This window comes from Peromyscus californicus, unplaced genomic scaffold (genome assembly GCF_007827085.1).
Source record: "Peromyscus californicus insignis strain IS unplaced genomic scaffold, ASM782708v3 Scaffold_18__1_contigs__length_77618521, whole genome shotgun sequence".
Lineage (NCBI taxonomy): Eukaryota > Metazoa > Chordata > Mammalia > Rodentia > Cricetidae > Peromyscus > Peromyscus californicus.
In genome coordinates, this window is record NW_026294480.1 from 56,297,215 (window position 1) to 56,309,384 (window position 12,170).

The window sequence follows — 12,170 nt, forward strand, 5'->3', positions numbered from 1 at the left end:
GTATCACCAGCCACTTTGGCCACTGGACATTCAACACAGCTGAGTGTCTAAATTTAAGCCCGGCTCCCTAGCTCTGCCCTACTGCCTCCTGGTTGTCTGAGTATTAGAGTCTGAGTCACTCGGCATGTCTTCCTTAATGTCTGCACTACAGAGATGACATTTAGAGTTCTCACTTGTAGCTCCCCCCAAGGGTGTGGTGAGGGACAAAGCCATAATGCTTCTCAAGTACAGAGACAGTCTAGATGAAAGTCACCATGGGATGGAGCGCATTCTGCTCTCAGCAACATAGGTGTATGGAATTCAAGACTTAGGACAGTAAGAGCAGGCAGGCGTCCCACTACAGCAACAATGTCATTTGTCTCTTGTGGTTTAGGGTCTCTTCAAATATAAAAAGAAGCCCTGGACACCGAGAGATCAAGAAAGGAATGCTTTCATCACACAGTTTTACTATCATCAGTAAACAATGTCTGCAATCCCTTCTCTTCTGCAGCCACCAAGTCGACAGCTAAGAATAGATTCAAGAATAAACAGTGTATTTACTTGTTCGTCTTGTCCCTTGTAGATCAAGGAGAGCTTTTGATAAAAAAAAAAAAAATCTTAGTGTCACTTTTAAAGACAAGAAGGTTGTATACGATGCCTCGGTCAACCTGAGGAAGTGCCTTGAGTGTTATTTTCTTACTGAGATAAATGGGTCACCTTCTCTCCCATGCGTACTTGGCATACTGTCTGGTCACATTCATGCTCTGACATGGATTACAACACCAATCGACTGGCTATCTTACTTCTTGAAGACTGTGTCTGAGAAATTCAGCAGAATCAACGACAGTCACGTATCTGATTTGATGCAGTGACATCATGAATCATGACTTGGAGCACTGAGCAATTTGCCCAGAGACTCTACTTCTATAAGATCTGCTTCCAAAAGAGTGTGTGAGAAGTTCTGTTTGCAGCCAAACCACTGAGTATAGCCGGTGACTCTGCTCAAATATGTCCAGAGTCCTGGTCTGGACAAAGAAGCCAGTTAGAAGTGAATACAGTGTTCATTTCTGGATATATTGTGTACTCTAATAAACTTGCCTGAAAGATCAGAGCAGCAAAACAGCCAACCACTAGTTCTTACCTCTAGGAAATCCTCAGCCTAAAGAGAATGAGTTCCTGTTTCCTCCCACCTTAAATACCTTTCTTTGCCCTGCCATAATACTTTCTAGGATTAAAGGTGTGTGTACTTCCCAAGCAAAGGCATGAGATCTCAAGTGCTGGGATTAAGGGTGTGTGCCACCACTGCCTGACCTCTGTGTCTAATCTAATGGCTGGCTCTGTCTTCTAATCCTCAGGCAAGTTTATTAGGGTACAGAATATATTACCACATTCATTGGGCAGCTTGGAGTGACAAAGACAAGTGATTGGTTATCAGCAAAGACTAGAGGCCTGCTTCTGCTCGTATGTATCCAGTGATTACATGAAAGTCTTGGAGGGGTATATGTTTTCTTCCTAGCATTTAGGGTACATGTTTACTCCTCCTTCAGGAGAAAAAGAAGAAATATGACAAAAATGGTCACGTTGAAAGAATTCAACATCTTATTGTTTAAATGGGGTGCTAGTTGCAGGTTAATACACGTGGTATTACTGATTCTCCTTGCTCCACCCATAATCAAACTCATGCCCAGAAACCAAGCAAGTATGGTTTTGTTGATCAGCTCCATCGGGGCCACAAAACTTTGGGGACAGTCATAGGAATTTTATCCATTTAATATTCTTTCTGTGGGAAGTGATATCCTGAATTTCAGATGCTTCTTATGTATCAGACTTAACGCACAAGCCTCTTTTTACACAGTACGTCACACATGCTGGGCAAGGGCTTTACCATTGAGCTATTCTCCAGCCTCGTAAGCCTCTGCTAGAGATGGACGCCAAAAGTATGATCACAATTTCTTTTTTAAAATATTTATTTATTTATTTATTTTAAATGCATGACTATTTTGCCTGCATATATGTCCATATACCACATATATGCCTCCAGATCAAGAAGAGGGAGTCATAGCCCCTGGGACTTGTGTTAATGCAGATGGCTGTGAGCCACCATGTGGGTTCTAGGAATTGAATCCAGGTCCTCTGGAAGAGCAGCCATCTCTTCAGCCCCATGTTCACAATGTCTGTCCCGGCTCATTTTCTGTTGCTTGTGATAAAGCATTGAAAGAAAGAAAACACTGGGGAGGAAAAGCTTTATTTGGCTCACACGTCACAGCCTCGCTTTAACTTGTGGGAAGCCCAGCTAGGAAGTCAAGGCGTGGTGTAGCACGTCTTTCTCTGTCCCACAAGCCAGCTCCCAAATAATGACAAGGAGATCTCTTATTAACATGAAAGCTCGACCCATAGCGTAGGCTTGATCCTAACTAGCTCTTAAGTTAGCCCATTTGTATTAATCTACATTCTATCACGTGGCATCACCTCTCTTCCATCTTGCACCTCCTATTTCCTCTCCATGTCTCCTGGTGTCTCTTGTGCACCTAGATTTTTTTTCCTCCTCTTCGTTTCTTTCCCTGGAAATTCTGCTGGGGAAAACACACTGTAATATTGTTACACACTGTTGTGGAATATTGGTTACACACTGATATTGGTACACTGTGTGTGATTGATGTAATAAAAAGTTGAATGGCCAATAGCTAGGCAGGAGAGAATAGGCGGGACTTCTGGAGAAAGAGAAACTTGAGAGGAATCTAGACACGGGGATTTCCCCAGCAGACTTGAAGAAAGTTGGACGTGCTGTACTGAAGCAAGGTAAAAGTCACGTGGCAGAAGGTAGATTAATAGAAGCAGGTTCATTTGAGTTATAAGAGCTAGTTGGGGACAAGCCTAAGCTAGAGGCCAAGCTTTCATAATTAATGATGAGTCTCCATGTCATTATTTGTGGGCTGGAGGTCGTGACTAGAAAGTAAAACTACATTCATTCATCATCTTATTTCTTTACTCCCCAGTGGCCATATCAGCTACTTTTCTCCTCACTATGACAGAATACCCAGAATAATCCACCTGAAGAAGGAAGGATTTGTTTTGCCTACTGGTTTGAAAGGATACAGTCTACAGTGGTGGGAAGGTAAGATGGTTGGGAAGGATGGTGGTGGAAACGGTGTGAGGCAGAATTAATGGGACCATGAGGTACCCGGTTACGTGGCATCAGGAGTTGAGAAGCAGAGAGTTCAGGCCAGAAGCAAAGCTGACCTATAATTTCAGGTCTCACCTCCCAGTGACCCACATCCTCCAGCTGGGCCCCACCCCCTAAAGAACCCACCAGCTCCCCATCAGTGCCACCATATGGGGACCAAGTGCTGAGACACAAGATAAGCATCCTCATTCCACTGCATGTGTTCTGTCTCACCCCAGGCCCCAGGGCACTGACACCATGTCAAGTGTGGTAGACACCCTAGTAATTGCAGTATTTGTGAGATGGAGACAAGGGGATGGGAAATGTGAGGCCAGCCCATGGTACTGTACAGTAAAACCCTGTCTAAAGACATACAACACTAAAGCGGAATAACCATGGACTGCAAGTCTGGGACTGTGAGCCATAATAACTCCTCCTTTTAAGTTGGCTATCTCAGGTATTTGTTACATCAACAGCGAGCTAACTAATACACAGTCCCATGTCATTAATGAAGAAATTCACTTCTCCTCAAATAAGACACAGACAGGTAGACCTAAAACAAACAAACAAACAAACCCTAGTTAGGAAAAAAACAAAAACAAAAAACAATAAAACAACAACAACAAAGCAAAATACTTCTAGTTCTGTCTTGGTCCAGAACAGGGAAAATGGAAGGATAAAATATCATTACTAAAATACTTTAGTGACAAACTCAAGTCAGGACTCCACAGTCTTTAGACCATAAACAGCTCGTCCAAAACTCCAGTCCAAGCACCCTGACATTAATCCACGCACATACGAACACCCGATTTTTGACAAAGAAACCAAAACTATACAATGGAAAAAAAGAAAGTATCTTCAACAAATGGTGCTGGCATAACTGGATGTCAATATGTAAAAGATTACAAATAGATCCATATCTGTCACCATGCACAAAACTCAAGTCCAAGTGGATCAAAGACCTCAACATAAATCCAGTTACACTAAACTTAATAGAAGAGAAAGTAGGAAGTACTCTTGAACGCATTGGCACAGGAGATCACTTCCTATATATAACACCAGCAGCACAGACACTGAGCACAACAATTAATAAATGGGACCTCTTGAAACTTAGAAGATTTGTAGGGCAAAAGACATGGTCAATAAGACAAAAAGACAGCCTACAAAATGGGAAAAGACCTTCACCAACCCCACATCTGACAGAGGACTGATCTCAAAAGTATATAAAGAACTCAAGAAACTAGACATCAAAATACTGAACAATCCAATTAAAAAATGGGCTAAAGAGCTAAACAGAGAATTCTCAAAAGAAGAATCACAACTGGCTGAAAGACATTTAAAGAAATGCTCAACATCCTTAGTCATCAGAGAAATGCAAATCAAAACGACTCTGAGATACCACCTTACACCTGTCAGAATGGCTATGATCAAAAACACTAATGACAGTCAATGTTGGAGAGGATGTGGAGCAAAGGGAACACTCCTCCACTGTTGGTGGCAATGCAAACTTGTACAACCACTGTGGAAATCAGTATGGCGGTTTCTCAGAAAATTGGGAATCGATCTACCTCAAGATCCAGCCATACCACTCTTGGGCATATATCCAAGGAATGCTCAATCATACCACAAAGATACATGCTCAACTATGTTCATAGCAGCACTATTTGTAATAGCCAGAACCTGGAAACAACCTAGATGCCCATCAACTGAAGAATGGATTAAGAAAATGTGGTACATCTACACAATGGAGTACTACTCAGCAGAGAAAAATAATGACAGCATGAAATTTGCAGGCAAATGGATGGAACTAGAAAATATCATCCTGAGTGAGGTAACCCAAACCCAGAAGGACAAACATGGTATGTACTCACTCATAAGTAGATTCTAGATATAAAGCAAAGAACAATCAGACTGCAACCCACAGAACCAGGGAGGCTGTATAGCAGGGAGGACCGTAGGATGACTGTGGCTTATAGTAAATTTTGGGTTTATTCAATCAATCAATCAATCAATCAATCAATCAATAAATAGGTAAAATGTAGATGAAGAGGCCAAAAAAAAAGAAAGAAAGAAAGAAAAAGAAAGGGGAAACACACACACACACACACACCAGAATCCTCCAACCCTAGCTGTCTGGGAGAAGACTTTAAATTCTAAATAACTGAGGGACCCTTCAATGTCATCCACCATCCACCATGCACATACCCGTGTGCACAAATGTAAACTGTCTGATCATGAATGAACACAGGACACTAGCTGTCACTGCCGAAGGTGAGAGTGAAAGAGAAATCCCATCTCCTCACTCCTCTTTGTGCTCTTGGGGACACCTGAATGTCCTGCCCAGTAGAGCCCTTCTGCTGCCCTCAGATCTCCAAAGCGTATACACGCTGCCAGGAAGTCAGCCTTGGATGGTGACTGAAGGAGACCTCAGGAGTCCGAAGGCAAGCATAAACAGTTTTCAAAGTTCTTAGGTGATTCCAGCAGACGCTGTGCAGCTGAGAGCTCCCGAGTTGAGAATCATTGGTAACACGGGTAACAATGGATTCAGCTCTGTTGACCTAGTATAGGCCTTCACCAGTGTGAGAGGGGCGGTGTGTTTCCTATAGCAATGAATTAATCGACCTTTCCAATCGGTTAAAGTAGCACTTCTCAGGAGCATACAGACTCCCAAAGTGTGATTAGATATAAAGATTTAGCAAAGGAATTTGTCTTTGTTTAAAACAGGGTCCTGCTATATGCTGTCATGGAGCTTGTCATCCTCCTGTCTCAGCCTCTTAATCAATAGGATTACAATAGGATTTTTAAATCTCAGTGGTTTAAGAAAAAATTACCTCCCATGGACTCAAGAGATGGCTCTGTGGTTAAGAGTGCTTAGCAATCCTGCAGACTGGGGTTCAGATGTTGATGCCCACCAACAAGCCTGGCATTCCACCAGTGTCTGTAACTCCAGCTCAGAAAAATACCCTTTTCTGGTCTCCGAGAATGCACAGGTGTGCACACCTGCACACATGTGTGCACACACACAGACACAAATGAATAAAATAAATCTTAAGAAGAAGAAAAGAAAGGAAGGAAGGAAGAAAAGAAAGAAAGAAAGAAAGAAAGAAAGAAAGAAAGAAAGAAAGAAAGAAAGAAAGAAAGAAAGAAAGAAGAAAGAAAGAAAAAGAAAGAAGGACCTCTTAGTGGCAGTGGCGAGCAGGCATGTTTTCATCATTTTGTACTTTTATCCCATTTTTGTGAACCCTCACACCCTAGGTGGTATGTAAAGGCCAAAACCTCACCACCAAAAGATATCTCAAGTTTCTTGGGAAATATTCCCATTTGGAATTCAGCTGTCAAGTGAAATGGGAAGTTGAGTGAGTGCCTATTACTATTTAAATCAGTGCAGTTTATGCACCTCATTATAAAGGGAACAGCCCAAGTTACTAAGTTTAATTTTGGTTAAAAAAAAAAAAAGATTGAAACTATATTTATCGGGTTGAAACATGAAAAGTTTCCAGTCAACTTTTTTTGGGTTCAAATAACTTTTCTTCATCATCTGTCACTCCTTCAGTTAAATTCTGGGGATAAATCTCCATCAAAGTTCAGGCTTTGATGAGGAGTATATGATTCTGGTTCCTCGGGAATACTTCATCCGGGCGGAGAGCAGCAGATTGGCCGGTTTGAACTTTATCTCTTCTTCACATTTCAGTCGGAGCAACCGGTACACAGCAGAGGCCATTTAATAAGTCCCAGGTTATGACAGCTTCACTGGAAAAAGGGCCATGCCCCAAACATTTTTTCTGTTTCTGAGACTAATGTGGTTTCTTCCTCTCCTTGCTAGGTCTTGTATGTAAATCAGAGAAACAAGGCATCAAAGAGTATGTCTGCAGAGGGATTTTTCCTCGGGCCCCCAGCTCACAAATATGACATGGAGACTTATTAATTATGAAAGCTTGACCGACCCTAGCTTAGGCTTTTTCCCACCACAGAGGTCCACGCACGCTTTCATGAACTCTGTCACCACAGAAAATTAAGCACCAGGCCTCGAGTCGGGATTCAAGGTCAGCTATAAGCCTGACGCCAGCTGATCTTACCCTGTGCTGAGAGCTTTGTGTTTGGAGTCAACAGAGGTTTGGAGAAAACCAGCTCAGAGAACTGAAGCAGAAGTTGGCCTCAGACGGGATTCTGCCTCAGACCAGGCCGGACCTGATCCATGCTGTTCTCCGTCAGTCACGCCCCAGGCGAAGCGGGTACGATCAGCTGCAGCGCCAGGGGTCGTTCCTAGGTCCTACCTGATGGAGGGGGTCCTAGTCATTGTCCTTTAGGGGTCTTTTGAAACTCTCAGTTTGCTTTAGTTTGGCTCGCTTTAGTAGAGCCCAGACTGACCTTGAACTTTTGATCTTGCTGCCTCCAAAATTAGAAACTAGATATAAGAAAGAGAAAGCTGGAGCCGGAGAGGCGGCTCGATTGGTAAAATGTTTGCCTTGCAAGCTTAGAAATCTGAGTGGGAGCCCCAGAATCCCTAAGGCCACTGGCCAAGTAGAAAGCCTCCTTGTCAAGTTCCAGGTGAGTGAAAGACATCGGAAAAATTAAAGTGGAAAAAGTACTTGAGGAGAAACACACACAGAGAGACAGACAGACAGACAGACAGAGACACAGAGAGAGAGACAGAGACAGAGAGAGACTCTTGGCATGGGTTAGGGTACATGATAAAATAAAGAGGATTGAGGAAAGCTGCTCCGGCCTCCAGAGCAGGAAGGTCCTTGCAAGTGCATTTTGCAAAATGCCTTTCGATCGGAATGTTTTTCCGTGGGTAACGCGACAGCTGTGTCTAACAGGGGGAAAGAAGCTGTGAGGTGAAATACACCTGCAATCCGAACACTCAGGATGCTGAGGCAGAGGGATCCACCGCTTCAGTCAAGCTCAAGACGCTTAGCAAGACTCTGTCTAAAAAATTAAATAAATAAAATAAATGGAAAGAGGGAGGAAAAAAAAAGGCAGAAATTTGGTGTACTCCCTCACAACTCCCCAAGTCTTCATGAGAAAATCGTAAACAGATGTAATGGGCAGAAGGCACCGCCGTGATGCCATTACAGAACCGTGGTAGGTATAAAGGCACAGTAAATGACTCCCCAATCCTTTTATTGCAAACCCCCAAATAAAAAGAGTAGTTTCCTCTCAAAGTAACCAAGACCACTTCCTCCTCGGCAATTGCCCTGTTAGGGCTGGGAAGACATTACTAGCAAATAGCCCAGCTTGGCCACAAAGAAGACTGTCTAATGGTTTGCTCCTGTGAACACAGAGAAGTGTCATTCATTACCTTTCAAGTTCTGTCATAGATTGTCATGGAGTGACTGCTACCGCTTTTCACCGTGTTCTAATTGGATATTAGCTCATTTATGGGACAGAGTTAGGAAGAGGGTTTGCCCAGGTGACTTGTAACAAAATGAAATAAGCAGATGTTAGGCATTCTAAAATTACTGCCAGGTTTTTATGAGCTGTTAGAGGCCGAGGCACTCTGAAAATCCTGCTTGAATTGCAGCTTAGCTGTGAACAGAGCAATCAAATCACTCTACCCAGGCAGACAGTGCCAAATGCGAGGAGTTTCTTTTTTTAAACATTTAGTCACCCCAGACCAGCAGAGACGGTTCCGTGGGGAAACTGCTTTCTGCACAAGCGTGAGGACCAGAGTTTCAGAGCCCCAGATCTCACAGAGGACCAGATACAAGGATACCCGACCACAAGATGGGCCGTGGAGACAGGAGCATCCTGAGGTTATCAGGACAGCTAGCCCGTGCGGTGCAGTAGTGAACGAGAGCTGTATCTCAAAGGAGGCAGGAGGTAAAGACTGACCCAAGGTTGGCTTCTGACCTCCACAGACTATGACATGTGTGCCCACCCTCACACACAAGCACGCACATGTGCATGAACACACACACACACACACACCAACCAAATAAATAACCTTTAGTCGTCCCCCCAAATGTAAAAGAAAATGAAGAATTCCTGTAGAAGTGAAAGGCTCAAACTAGGTCATGGAGGGTCTGATCACCTCTAAACTCTAACTTAAATAATCTACACACACCCCACCCACGTAAGAACTCTCAAGGCCCAAAACTGAGGGCCTAGGGTGGTGTGATTTCAACCTTAGTCTTCAGCTGTAGCCCTCCAGATTAGTGTCCACCGTGAAGCAGTTGGCAAGGCATGACGATACAGGAAAAGATTTAAATGTGGAAACAGAGCCAGCATGGGGGTGTGCCCATTATCCAGTACATGGGAGGTAGAGGCAGGAGAAACCAGAGCTCACGGTCATTCTTGCTTACATTGAGACCAGCCTGAGCTACAGGAGACTCTACCTCAAAAAATAATAGTAGTAATAATAATAATAACCGTAAGTAAATAAACAGTATGTGAAGAAGGAAGGAAGAGGACAAGGAACACAGGAGAACTCGCAGGACGCTGCACAGGTCTGAGCTCCGTGCCGTAGGCTGAAGAGAGGAAACAGTTGTGGAAATGCTGACGCTTGCTTCCTTCCCCTAGAAGGGCCGTGCTGGATGGAGAAGCAACATTTATGTCTCTACTCCCTCTGTCCTGGAGAGAGGAGATGGGCAAAGCCCCCTTTTTCCTGATCCCACTCTTCTGGACTGTCACCGAGAGTGTCATTGTTAGGATCTGGCATGTCCCCTACAGGCGCATTTTCAGTACTTAGTTCCCAGCTAATGGTACTTTTGGGGGAGGCTGTGGAACCAAAGGTGGGGCCTGATTGTTAGGCAAAGGTCACTGGGGTGCAGCTCACAGCCAGGCCCTGCTTCCGATCCAGCCTCTGCTTCCTGATCCGCCATAACGTCACCAGCTGTCCCCTGCTCCTGCTCTGCTAACCGGGATGGGGCAGTCTGCATATCTTCTTCACTGTGATGGGCTGTACCATCTGCCAGGCGTTTCAACAGGATGTCCTCAAAGTCTGAGAATCATGTGATCGACTTACAAAAATAAAAAATAAAATCTCATGATGTTTTAAGTAAGTTTGCAGTTTTGTGTTGGGGTGTACACACACCTACCTGCCTGTGAGCCAAAAAAATAAACCTTCCCTCAGTTCAATTCTGTCAGGGGTTTTGTTAGTGTTGGGAAAGTAATACAGAGGGCAAATGCCTGGTCGCTGTGGACCAGGCGTGATTACAGCTGCCCCACCCCACACCTGAAGGTACTTCCTTCTACTCTGACCCTGAGCTAACAACTACAAGTGTCTTCAGAAGCAAAGGACAGGGCAGGCCTTCCCCTGGGTCACAGCACGGAAAGATCCACTAAGACTGGAGACACTCACTGAATGACCACTGGCCGGCAGCGGTTCCCCCAGGAACCTCAGGACTTCTCTGCCTTTGAGCCTGGCTCAGAGAAGGCTGGAGAAGCAATGAGTGTCACTGAGGTGCTGCACAGGCCCTCATACCCTGAGCCCATCCTGCCCACAGCCTTCTCTCGCCCCGGTTTGCTAGATGCCAAGGGCCTGAGACCTGCACCCCGTCACTGTGCCTCTGTAGGCCACCACATCCCCTCTCTCCCCCAGAAAGCCATCTTAGTTGCTTTCTATTGCTGTGATAAAACACCATAGCCAAAAGCAGCTCAGGAAGGAAAGGGTTTAACAGCAGAACACAGTTGTAGCCCAATGAGAAGACAAGTCTCGGCAGTAACTCAAGGCAGGAACCTGGAGGCAGGTACGGAGCAGGGGTCACGGAAGAGTGCTGCTTACTGGCTTGCTCTTCATGACTTGCTCAGCCTGCTGTTTTATACAACCCAGGACCACCTTCCTAGGGTGGCACCGCCCACAGTGGACTGAGCCCTCCCACATCAGAAAATGCCTCACAGACTGGCCCACGGACCAAGCTAACGGGGAATTCTCTCAATTGTAGTTCCCTCTTCCCAGGGATGTCTAGATTTATGTCAAGTTGACCAAAACCAACCATCACGGAGCCCAAGGCTGAAAAGGGCCTCTTCAGTGAACCTTTGAGCAGCCCTGGCCAGCACGTTCCAAGAGAACCAACTGCCCTGCTTCCCCTAGCAACTTTAATCAACTCGAACAGTACTCTTGGAAAGAGTCTCTGTTCTTCCCAGTCCTTACCAGCAGTGACTCCTTGATTGTTTGGGGCTGTGTTCTCCTAACAACCAAACAAATGAAGAAACAGAGTTCTAGGCACATATGAACAGTTGGACACATCCATGGCGTTTATGACAGTTGCTTTCTGCCCCAAGGAAGCACTTACAGAGGAACATCCAAGTATATTGCCATCCCTAGATGTTGAACACTAAGTATGATGAGAGGAAGTCGATGTAGAAAACAATGCCAAAATGTTCTCGATCGTCCCTCACACTGGAGTGCGGATACCCACACACAGGTAATGTTGCGGGCACTAAGTTGTGAGTGGGTTCTGACTGCTGCCTGGACTTGACTCCTCCTTAGTCGTCAGGACTTGCCATCCTTTGCTTTCTCTCCAGAGTTAAAAATCTAGGACTTTGCACGTGCTGGGCAAGCACTGTACCCCAACCTACACCCCAGCTCATGACTCTTTCTTGAGCTTCCACTGGTGCTGACCTGATTCAGGGTCCTGAAGCCCTCTGAACTCAGTCATTTGGGGTTTTATGAAGCTTTATTTTTTTTTTTAAGAGTTGTGATTGATGGCCTGTTGGCCATTGCTAGCCAAACTCAGCTCCCCGGATATCCAGGGGAAAGTCCCAGTCTTGCCATGGGTCTACCTTGACCTTCCCGGGACCAGACTCTACTCCTGAAACTACTCAGGGGCTTCCAGCTACCGAGAGGCTCACTAGCATGCAAAAGATCCTCATTTCACACCAGAGATTCCAGGGACTTAGGTGGTAGACCAACTCTGTCTTACAAAGTCACAAGGAGCATTTTCTCTTCCCAGGACATGGCATGCATGCAAGATAATAGATACACACATTCATCATGCTTTGGTGGACCAAAGGACGTATGCCAAATCTCCACAAGACTCCTTCAAGTTCCATGTTTTCGTGGTACTTTTCATGGAGTGAAAGT